At 45.2% G+C, this 11,569-nt stretch overlaps 1 pseudogene; it reads right to left on the bottom strand.

Annotated features, from left to right (window-relative positions):
* Positions 1-11,569, bottom strand: part of LOC123990432 — a 67,997-nt pseudogene that overhangs the window by 47,577 nt on the left and 8,851 nt on the right.

Genomic DNA, 11,569 nt, shown 5'->3' with positions numbered 1-11,569 from the left:
GGTGCATCAAAGCAGTGACAGAGAGACTAAAAAACAGCTTCTATCTCAAGGCCATCAGACTGTTAAACAGCCAACACTAACATAGAGAGGCTGCTGCCAACATACTGACTCAAATCTCAAGGCCACTTTAATACATGGACTTAATAAAGGTATCACTAGTCACTTTAAATAACACCACTTTAATAATGTTTACATATCCTACATTACTCAGCTCATATGTATCTACTGTACTCTATACCATCTACTGCATCTTGCCTATGCCGCACGGCCATCACTCATCCATATATTTATATGTACATATTCTCATTCACCCCTTTACATTTGTGTGTATTAGGTAGTTGGGGGAATTGTTTGATTACTTAGATTACTGACTGCACTGTGAGAACGAGAAGCACAAGCATTTCGCTATGCTCACACAAGCATTTCGCTACGCTGTGTGGGTGGACCAATTCAGTATGTGACCAATAACATCTGCTAACCATGTGTATGTGACCAATAACATCTGCTAACCATGTATATGTGACCATTAATATCTGCTAACCATGTATGTGACAAATAACATCTGCTAACCATGTGTATGTGACCAATAACATCTGCTAGCTATGTGTATGTGACCAATAACATCTGCTAACCATGTGTATGTGACCATTAACATCTAGGTTGGCGCCCCCCCTTGGTTGTGCGTGGCTGAGATATTTGTGGGCTATACTCAGCCTTGTCTCAGGATGGTAAGTTGGTGGTTGAAGATATCCCTCTAGTGGTGTGGGGGCTGTGCTTTGGCAAAGTGGGTGGGGTTATATCCTTCCTGTTTGGCCCTGTCCGGGGGTGTCCTCGGATGGGGCCACAGTGTCTCCTGACCCTCCTGTCTCAGCCTCCAGTATTTATGCTGCAGTAGTTTATGTGTTGGGGGGCTAGGACAGTTTGTTATATCTGGAGTACTTTCTCCTGTCCTATTCGGTGTCCTGTGTGAATTTAAGTGTGCTCTCTCTAATTCTCTCTTTCGCTCTTTCTCTCTCGGAGGAGGACCTGAGCCCTTGGACCATGCCTCAGGACTACCTGACATGATGACACCTTGCTGTCCCCAGTCCACCTGGCCGTGCTGCTGCTCCAGTTTCAACTGTTCTGCCTTATTATTATTGGACCATGCTGGTCATTTATGAACATTTGAACATCTTGGCCATGTTCTGTTATAATCTCCACCCGGCACAGCCAGAAGAGGACTGGCCACCCCACATAGCCTGGTTCCTCCCTAGGTTTCTTCCTAGGTTTTGGCCTTTCTAGGGAGTTGTTCCTAGCCACCGTGCTTCTACACCTGCATTGCTTGCTGTTTGGGGTTTTAGGCTGGGTTTCTGTACAGCACTTTGAGATATCAGCTGATGTACGAAGGGCTATATAAATACATTTGATTTGATGATTTGATCTGCTAACCATGTGTATGTGACCAATAAAATGGGATTTGATGAGAATACTTTTGCAAAAAAAATCTAAAAACACGTTTTCACTTTGTCATTATGGGGTATTGTGTGTAGAAGACTTAAAAAAACAAACATTTTAAGCCATTTTGAATTCAGGCAAAATGTGGAGTCAAGAGGAATGAATGTGAACTGTAAATAAACAGGGGGGAGAGAAAGAGAGACTGGTATGAGGAGAGTGTTCAGCAGACATGCCTGTGAACAGAAGGCTATAAAGCCAGGGGTCACAGGTCAAAAGGAAGCAGATGGAGTGACATGGAGAGAAGGAGGAGAGGGGTTGGCTCTCACTTCCAAACAAAAAGGTTTACAGTGTGTGTTCTAGTTTTGTTTTTCACTGCCAGTGAAATCTATCTGTACCTCTTAATAAAAAACCTCTCCACCCTACTAATAAACCTGCTTCCATGTGGGGAGGTTTGACTTGAAGAGACATAGAGTCTACTGGTTTAATATAGATTCAAACACTGACTAACATAGAAGTTGATGATATCATTCAGAGGTGAACTAGTGTCTCTCTCTCACACACATGTCCCAGGAACATCCGTGCAGAGGAAGCCTATGGACACAGCAGTAATTCAGACAAGCATTCATCATATACCCCTCCTCCAAGATAAATACTGAGGTACCATACCCCTCTCCTCTCAGATAAATAATGAGGTACCCCTCTCCTCTCAGATAAATACTGAGAACGTACCCCTCTCCTCTCGGATAAATACTGAGACCATACCCCTCTCCTCTCAGAGACCATACCCCTCTCCTCTCAGATAAATACTGAGACCATACCCCTCTCCTCTCAGATAAATACTGAGTACCATACCCCTCTCCTCTCATACTTGAGACCTACCCTCTCCTCTCAGATAAATACTGAGACCATACCCCCCTCTCCTCTCAGATAAATACTGAGGTACCATACCCCTCTCCTCTCAGATAAATACTGAGACCATACCCCTCTCCCTCTCAGATAAATACTGAGACCATACCCTCTCCTCTCAGATAAATACTGAGGTACCATACCCCTCTCCTGTCAGATAAATACTGAGTACCATACCCCTCTCCTCTCAGATAAATACTGAGACCATACCCCTCTCCTCTCAGATAAATACTGAGGGACCATACCCCTCTCCTCTCAGATAAATACTGAGGTACCATACCCCTCTCCTCTCAGATAAATACTGAGGTACCGTACCCCTCTCCTCTCCTCTCAGATAAATACTGAGACCATACCCCTCTCCTCTCAGATAAATACTGAGACCATACCCCTCTCCTCTAAGATAAATACTGAGGGACCATACCCCTCTCCTCTCAGATAAATACTGAGACCATACCCCTCTCCTCTCAGATAAATACTGAGGTACCATACCCCTCTCCTCTCAGATAAATACTGAGGTACCATACCCCTCTCCTCTCAGATAAATACTGAGACCATACCCCTCTCCTCTCAGATAAATACTGAGACCATACCCCTCTCCTCTCAGAAAATACTGAGGTCCTCTCCTCTCAGATAAATACTGAGACCATACCCCCTCTCCTCTCAGATAAATACTGAGGTACCATACCCCTCTCCCTCAGATAAATACTGAGGTACCATACCCCTCTCCTCTCAGATAAATACTGAGGGACCATACCTCTCCTCTCAGATAAATACCCATCCCTCTCCTCTCAGATAAATACTGAGGTACCATACCCCTCTCCTCTCAGATAAATACTGAGTACCCCCCCTCCTCTCAGATAAATACTGAGACATCCCCTCTCCTCTCAGATAAATACTGAGACCATACCCCTCTCCTCTCAGATAAATACTGAGGGACCATACCCTCTCCTCTCAGATAAATACTGAGGTACCATACCCCTCCCTCTCTCAGATAAATACTCTACTCTCCCTCTCAGATAAATACTGAGACCATACCTCTCCTCTCAGATAAATACTGAGACCATACCTCTCCTCTCCTCTCAGATAAATACTGAGACCATACCCTCTCCTCTCAGATAAATACTGAGACCATACCCTCTCCTCTCAGATAAATACTGAGACCATACCCCTCTCCTCTCAGATAAATACTGAGGACCATACCCCTCTCCTCTCAGATAAATACTGAGACCATACCCTCTCCTCTCAGATAAATACTGAGACCATACCCTCTCCTCTCAGATAAATACTGAGACCATACCCCTCTCCTCTCAGATAAAAATGAGGACCATACCCCTCTCCCTCTCAGATAAATACTGAGACCATACCCCTCTCCTCTCAGATAAATACTGAGACCATACCCTCTCCTGAGACCATACCCCCTCCTCTCAGATAAATACTGAGACCATACTCCCTCCTCTCAGATAAATACTGAGACCATACCCCTCTCCTCTCAGATAAATACTGAGACCATACCCTCTCCTCTCAGATAAATACTGAGACCATACCCCTCTCTCCTCTCAGATAAATACTGAGACCATACCCCTCTCCTCTCCTCTCAGATAAATACTGAGACCATACCCCTCCTGTCAGATAAATACTGAGACCATACCCCCTCCTCTCAGATAAATACTGAGACCATACCCTCCTCTCATCTCCCCTCTCAGATAAATACTGAGACCATACCCCCTCCTCTCCTACTGAGGACCATCCTCCTCTCAGATAAATACTGAGGTACCATACCCTCTCCTCTCCTCTCAGATAAATACTGAGACCATACCCCTGTCCTCTCAGATAAATACTGAGGTACCATACCCCCTCCCTCTCCTCTCAGATAAATACTGAGGTACCATACCCCTCTCCTCTCAGATAAATACTGAGACCATACCCCTCTCCTCTCAGATAAATACTGAGACCATACCCTCTCCTCTCAGATAAATACTGAGACCATACCCCTCTCCTCTCAGATAAATACTGAGACCATACCCCTCTCCTCTCAGATAAATACTGAGACCATACCCCTCTCCTCTCAGATAAATACTGAGACCATACCCTCTCCTCTCAGATAAATACATGCTGAATAGACAGTAGTGCAGTGTTTGACCAGCCCCACTGTGTAAATGGAGCTACCAAGTTATAGAGCAGACAGACAGACAAAAGGAAAAACAGACAACAAGCCAGCAATCACAGACAGTCAGTCAGTCAAACAATCAGTCAGACAGACGGACAGGGCCAGGTGGTCAGGTAAAGACAGATAAGGGCCAGGGTAAAGGACAGGTAATGGCCAGGTTGTCAGGGTAAAGGACAGGTAAGGGTCAGGTGGTCAGGGTAAAGGACAGGTAGGGACCAGGGTAAAGGACAGGTAGGGGTCAGGGTAAAGACAGATAAGGGCCAGGTTGTCAGGGTAAAGGACAGGTAAGGGTGAGGTGGTCAGGGTAAAGGACAGGTAAGGGTGAGGTGGTCAGGGTAAAGGACAGGTCAGGGTGAGGTGGTCAGGGTAAAGGACAGGTCAGGGTAAGGGTGAGGGTAAAGGACAGGTAAGAGCCAGGTGGCCAAGGTCAAGCACAGGTAAGGACCAGGTAGTCAGAGAATAGGACAGGTAAAGGCCAAGTATTCAGGGTAAAGAGTAAAGGACAGGTTAGGCCATGTATTCAGAGTAAAGAGTAAAGGACAGGTTAGGGCCATGTATTCAGAGTAAAGAGTAAAAGGACAGGTTAGGGCCATGTATTCAGAGTAAAGAGTAAAGGACAGGTTAGGGCCATGTATTCAGGGTAATGGACAGGTTAGGGGCAGGTATTCAGAGTAAATGAGTAAAGAGTAAAGGACAGGTTAGGGCCAGGTATTCAGAGTAAATGAGTAAAGAGTAAAGGACAGGTTAGGGCCAGGTATTCAGAGTAAAAAAATAATTAAAAAAAAAAGGGCCAGGTATCCAGCGTAAAGGACAGGTTAGGCCAGGTATTCAGAGTAAATGACAGGTTAGGGCCAGGTATTCAGAGTAAAGAGTAAAGGACAAGTAAATATTTACCTTGCACACCTAGAGCAGATGTTGAGTGTGACCTTGGCCTGGGGTTCTGGGCAGTAGGAGCTACGACCCTGGCTGAACTTACTGCCTGACGGAGCCAGCCCTGTTACCCCCTCCATACGCAGGTCATCTAGGTCCTCTGGAAAGTGAGTAGGAGAGGGAGTAAGTGGAGGAGAGTGGAAGTGACAGAGGAGGAGAAAGAGGAGGAGAGTGAAGGAGGGGAGAGGAGGAGAGAGGAGGAGACAAAGGAGGAGAGTGAAGGAGGAGAGAGGAGGAGAGAGAGGAGGAGAGTGAAGGAGGAGAGAGGAGGAGACAGAGGAGGAGACAGAGCAGGAGAGTGAAGGAGGAGAGAGGTGGGGACAGAGGAGGAGACAGAGGAGGAGAGGAAGGAGGAGAGAGGAAGTGACAGAGGAGGAGAAAGAGGAGGAGAGGAAGGGAGGAGAGAGGAGGAGACAGAGGAGGAGAGTGAAGGAGGAGAGAGGAGGAGGCAAAGGAGGAGACAGAGGAGGAGAGTGAAGGAGGAGAGAGGAAGTGACAGAGGAGGAGAAAGAGGAGGAGAGTGAAGGAGGAGAGAGGAGGAGACAGAGGAGGAGAGGAAGGAGGGAGAGAGGAGGAGAAAAAGGAGGAGACAGAGGAGGAGAGTGAAGGAGGAGAGAGGAAGTGACAGAGGAGGAGAAAGAGGAGGAGAGGAAGGGGGAGAGAGGAGGAGACAGAGGGAGGAGAAAGAGGAGAAAGAGGAGGAGAGGAAGGAGGAGAGAGGAGGAGACAGAGGAGGAGACAGAGGAGGAGAGTGAAGGAGGAGAGAGTAGGAGACAAAGGAGGAGACAAAGGAGGAGACAAAGGAGGAGAGTGAAAGAGGAGAGAGGAAGTGACAGAGGAGAGACAGGAGGAGAGGAAGAAGGAGAGAGGAAGTGACAGAGGAGGAGACAGAGGAGGAGAGTGAAGGAGGAGAGAGGAATGGACAGAGGAGGAGAAAGAGGAGGAGAGTGAAGGAGAGAGGAGGAGACAGAGGAGGAGATTGAAGGAGGAGAGAGGAGGAGACAGAGGAGGAGAGTGAAGGAGGAGAGAGGTAGTGACAGAGGAGGAGGCTGGAGGACACAGAGGAGGAGACAAAGGAGGAGAGAGGAAGTGACAGAGGAGGAGAAAGAGAGGAGAGGAAGGAGGAGAGAGGAGGAGACAGAGAAGGAAGAGGAAGAGAGGGAGAGAGAGAGATTGGGCACAGAGGCATATGGTTTCAAGGGGCTCCAGGGGCTAAGACAGAGAAACTCAATGAACCCGAGTTAGATTGGCAAACAGTATGTGTCTGTGTGCCCACAGTGCCAGGGTGTATGTGTCTGTGTGCTCACAGTGCCAGGGTGTATGTGTCTGTGCCCACAGTGCCAGGGTGTATGTGTCTGTGTGCCCACAGTGCCAGGGTGTATGTGTCTGTGTGCCCACAGTGCCAGGGTGTATGTGTCTGTGTGCCCACAGTGCCAGGGTGTATGTGTCTGTGTGCCCACAGTGCCAGGGTGGTGTATGTGTCTGTGTGCCCACAGTGCCAGGGTGTATGTGTCTGTGTGCCCACAGTGCCAGGGTATGTGTCTGTGTGCCCACAGTGCCAGGGCGTATGTGTCTGTGTGCCCACAGTGCCAGGGCGTATGTGTCTGTGTGCCCACAGTGCCAGGGTGTATGTGTCTGTGTGCCCACAGTGCCAGGGTGTATGTGTCTGTGTGCCCACAGTGCCAGGGCGTATGTGTCTGTGTGCCCACAGTGCCAGGGCGTATGTGTCTGTGTGCCCACAGTGCCAGGGTGTATGTGTCTGTGTGCCCACAGTGCCAGGGTGTATGTGTCTGTGTGCCCACAGTGCCAGGGTGTATGTGTCTGTGTGCCCACAGTGCCAGGGTGTATGTGTCTGTGTGCCCACAGTGCCAGGGTGTATGTGTCTGTGCCCACAGTGCCAGGGTGTAAAGCTCGTGTGCCCACACTGTGCCAGCCATGATGCCAGGCCCATGAATTAGATTACTGGGAGCGCCATGATGCCAGGCATGAATTAGATTACTGGGAGCTCAAACCGGCAGCTAACTGAACATCGTCCACAGAGGAAAAGAGTGTGTTACTGTCCACTACAGTGTGTTACTGTCCACTACAGTGTGTTACTGTCCCTAAAGTGTGTTACTGTCCACTACAGTGTGTTACAGTGTCCACTACAGTGTGTTACTGTACCCCTACAGTGTGTTACTGTACCCTACAGTGTGTTACTGTCCACTACAGTGTGTTACTGTCCACTACAGTGTGTTACTGTCCACTACAGTGTGTTACTGCACCCTACAGTGTGTTACTGTCCACTACAGTGTGTTACTGTCCACTACAGTGTGTTACTGTCCACTATAGTGTGTTACTGTCCACTACAGTGTGTTACTGTACCCTACAGTGTTACTGTACACTACAGTGTGTTACTGTCCACTACAGTGTGTTACTGTCCACTACAGTGTGTTACTGTCCACTACAGTGTGTTACTGTCCCCTACAGTGTGTTACTGTCCACTACAGTGTGTTACTGTCCACTACAGTGTGTTACTGTCCACTACAGTGTGTTACTGTACACTACAGTGTGTTACTGTACCCTACAGTGTGTTACTGTCCACTACAGTGTGTTACTGTCCACTACAGTGTGTTACTGTCCACTACAGTGTGTTACTGTACCCTACAGTGTGTTACTGTCCACTACAGTGTGTTACTGTACACTACAGTGTGTTACTGTCCACTACAGTGTGTTACTGTCCACTACAGTGTGTTACAGTCCACTACAGTGTGTTACAGTTCACTACAGTGTGTTACTGTACACTACAGTGTGTTACTGTCCACTACAGTGTGTTACTGTCCACTACAGTGTGTTACTGTCCACTACAGTGTGTTACTGTCCACTACAGTGTGTTACTGTACCCTACAGTGTGTTACAGTCCACTACAGTGTGTTACTGTACCCTACAGTGTGTTACTGTCCACTACAGTGTCTTACTGTCCACTACAGTGTGTTACTGTGCTCTACAGTGGTTTCTTACTAAGTGTGTCACTGGCATTGCAATGTGACGCTACATGTCTTAAGTAATAGTGGATAGACATTTCTCTTTGCTTATTTGAAGCTGTTCTTTGCCCATAATATGGACTTGGTTTCTTCTGTATCACCACTACCTTATCACAACACATTAGTTAGCTCAAATGCATTAAGAAGGAAAGAAATTCCACAAATGAACTTTTTTAACAAGGCACACCTGTTAATTGAAATGCATGGTATGCCCTACTGAAAACACCATGGAACAGGAGAATTCAAACAAGACAGTGGCTGCTATTCCATCACTGGCCACTAGAGGTCATAGTAACCTCATACACGTAAGATTTAAAGTTTATTCGCAACGTGCACAGGATACAACTCGTGTTAAGCAGTACAGTGAAGTTCTGACCTTGAGAGCTTTTTGGTAACAATGCAGTGATAATAATAATAATGATATTATAGTTATAATAATAATAATAATAGTAATAATAATAATATATTGATAATAATAATAATAATAGTAATAATAATAATATATTGATAATTGTAATAATAATAATAATAATATAATAATAATAATATATTGATAATAATAATAATAATAATAATATAATAATAATAATAATAATAATAATAATAATAATAATAGTAATAATAATAATATATTGATAATAATAATAATAATAGTAATAATAATAATATATTGATAATTGTAATAATAATAATAATAATATAATAATAATAATAATATATTGATAATAATAATAATAATAATAATAATATAATAATAATAATAATAATAATAATGATAACAATAATAATAATAATAATAATATATTGATAATAATAATAATAATAATAATGATAATAATAATAATAATAATAATAATAATAATAATATAATAATAATAATAATAATAATAACAATAATAATATAATAATAATATAATAAAAGAGTAATAAGAAGAAGAAGAAGAAGAAGAAGAAGAAGAAGAAGAGAGAAAGAAATCCAAAATCTAATAATTTTAAGTAAGAATAAAAACCTCAGAAGAACTACGATGACAGTTAAAGAAAGAAATAGTTGCAAATGTATTCAAATAAAGCAAACAGAAATACCTAATTTTCCCTCAAAACCAACTCAATTCGTCAAGGCACGGACTACAAGGTGTCGAAAGCATTCCACAGGGATGAACCATCAATAAGACTGATAGACTGATAGACCTCTCTACCATCTCTACCATCTCTGTCTCTCTGTATCTCCCTACTCTCCAGCGCCAGTGGCTGGCCACTCAGTAAGACTGATAGACCTCTCTGCCTCTCTACCATCTCTGTCTCTCGATCTCTCCTCTCTCCAGCGCCAGTGGCTGGCCACTCAGTAAGACTGATAGACCTCTCTGCCGATCTACCATCTCTGTCTATCTGTATCTCCCTACTCTCCAGCGCCAGTGGCTGGCCACTCAGTAAGACTGATAGACCTCTCTGCCTCTCTACCATCTCTGTCTCTCTGTATCTCCCTACTCTCCAGCGCCAGTGGCTGGCCACTCAGTAAGACTGATAGACCTCTCTGCCTCTCTACCATCTCTGTCTCTCTGTATCTCCCTACTCTCCAGCGCCAGTGGCTGGCCACTCAGTAAGACTGATAGACCTCTCTGCCTCTCTACCATCTCTGTCTCTCTGTATCTCCCTACTCTCCAGCGCCAGTGGCTGGCCACTCAGCAAGACTGATAGACCTCTCTGCCTCTCTACCATCTCTGTCTCTCGATCTCTCTTCTCTCCAGCGCCAGTGGTTGGCCACTCAGAAAGACTGATAGACCTCTCTGCCTCTCTACCATCTCTGTCTCTCGATCTCTCTTCTCTCCAGCGCCAGTCTGGCAGGCCACTCAGTAAGACACCTTTATACATCAATGATGTCACTCTTGCTACTGGTGATTCCCCGATCCACCTCTATGCAGACGACACCATTCTGTATACTGTACTTCTGGCCCCTCTTTGGACACTGTGTTAACTAACCACCAGACAAGCTTCATAGCCATACAACTCTCCTTCCGGGTCCTTCAACTTCTCGTACTGTAAATGCAAGTAAAATTCATGCATGCTCTTCAACCAATCGCTGCCCGCACTTGCTCGCCCGTCCAGCATCACTACTCTGGACGGTTCTGACTTCGAATATGTGGACAACTACAAATACCTAGGTGTATGGTTAGACTGTAAACTCTCCTTCCAGACTCACATTAAGCATCTCCAATCCTAAATTAAATCTAGAATCCACTTCCTATTTTGCAAAACAAAGCATCCTTCACTCATGCTGCCAAACATACCCTCGTAAAAATGACTATCCTCCCAATCCTTGACTTCGGCAATGTCATTTACAAAATAGCCTCCAACACTCTACTCAGCAAATTGGATGCAGTCTATCACAGTGCCATCCGTTTTGTCACCAATGCCCCATACACCACCCACCACCGTGACCTGTATGCTCTCGTTGGCTGGCCCTCGCTTCATACTTGTCGCCAAACCCACTGACTCCAGGTTATCTACAAGTCTCTGCTAGGTAAAGCTCCGCCTTATCTCAGCTCACTAGTCACCATAGCAGCACCCACCCAGCAGGTATATTTCACTGGTCACCCCCAAAACCAATTCCTCCTTTGGCCGCCTTTCTTCCAGTTCTCTGCTACCAATGACTGGAACGAACTGCCAAAATCTTATCTCCCTCTCTAACGTTAAGCACCAGCTGTCAGAGCAGCTGACAGATTCCTGCACCTGTACATAGCCCATCTGTAAATAGCCCATCCAACTACCTCATCCCCATACGGTTATTTTTTGTTGTTCACCCCAGTATCTCTACTTGCACATTCACCTTCTGCACATCTATCACTCCAGTGTTAATGCTAAATTGTAATTATTTCGCCACTACGGCCCATTTATTGCCTTACCTCCCTTATCTTACCTCATTTGCACACACTGTATATAGACTTTTCTATTGTCTTATTGACTGTATGTTTGTTTATTCCATGTGTAACTGTGTTGTTTCTGTCCCACTACACTGCTTTATCTTGGCCATGTCACAATTGTAATGGAGAACTTGTTCTCAACTAGCTTACCTGGTTAAAATAAAAGAGTAACACAAAATCGAACGAAGTAC

The sequence above is a fragment of the Oncorhynchus gorbuscha genome, linkage group LG12 (genome assembly GCF_021184085.1).
Source record: "Oncorhynchus gorbuscha isolate QuinsamMale2020 ecotype Even-year linkage group LG12, OgorEven_v1.0, whole genome shotgun sequence".
NCBI classification, from domain to species: Eukaryota; Metazoa; Chordata; class Actinopteri; order Salmoniformes; family Salmonidae; genus Oncorhynchus; species Oncorhynchus gorbuscha.
This window is presented reverse-complemented; position numbering and strand designations above follow the sequence as displayed.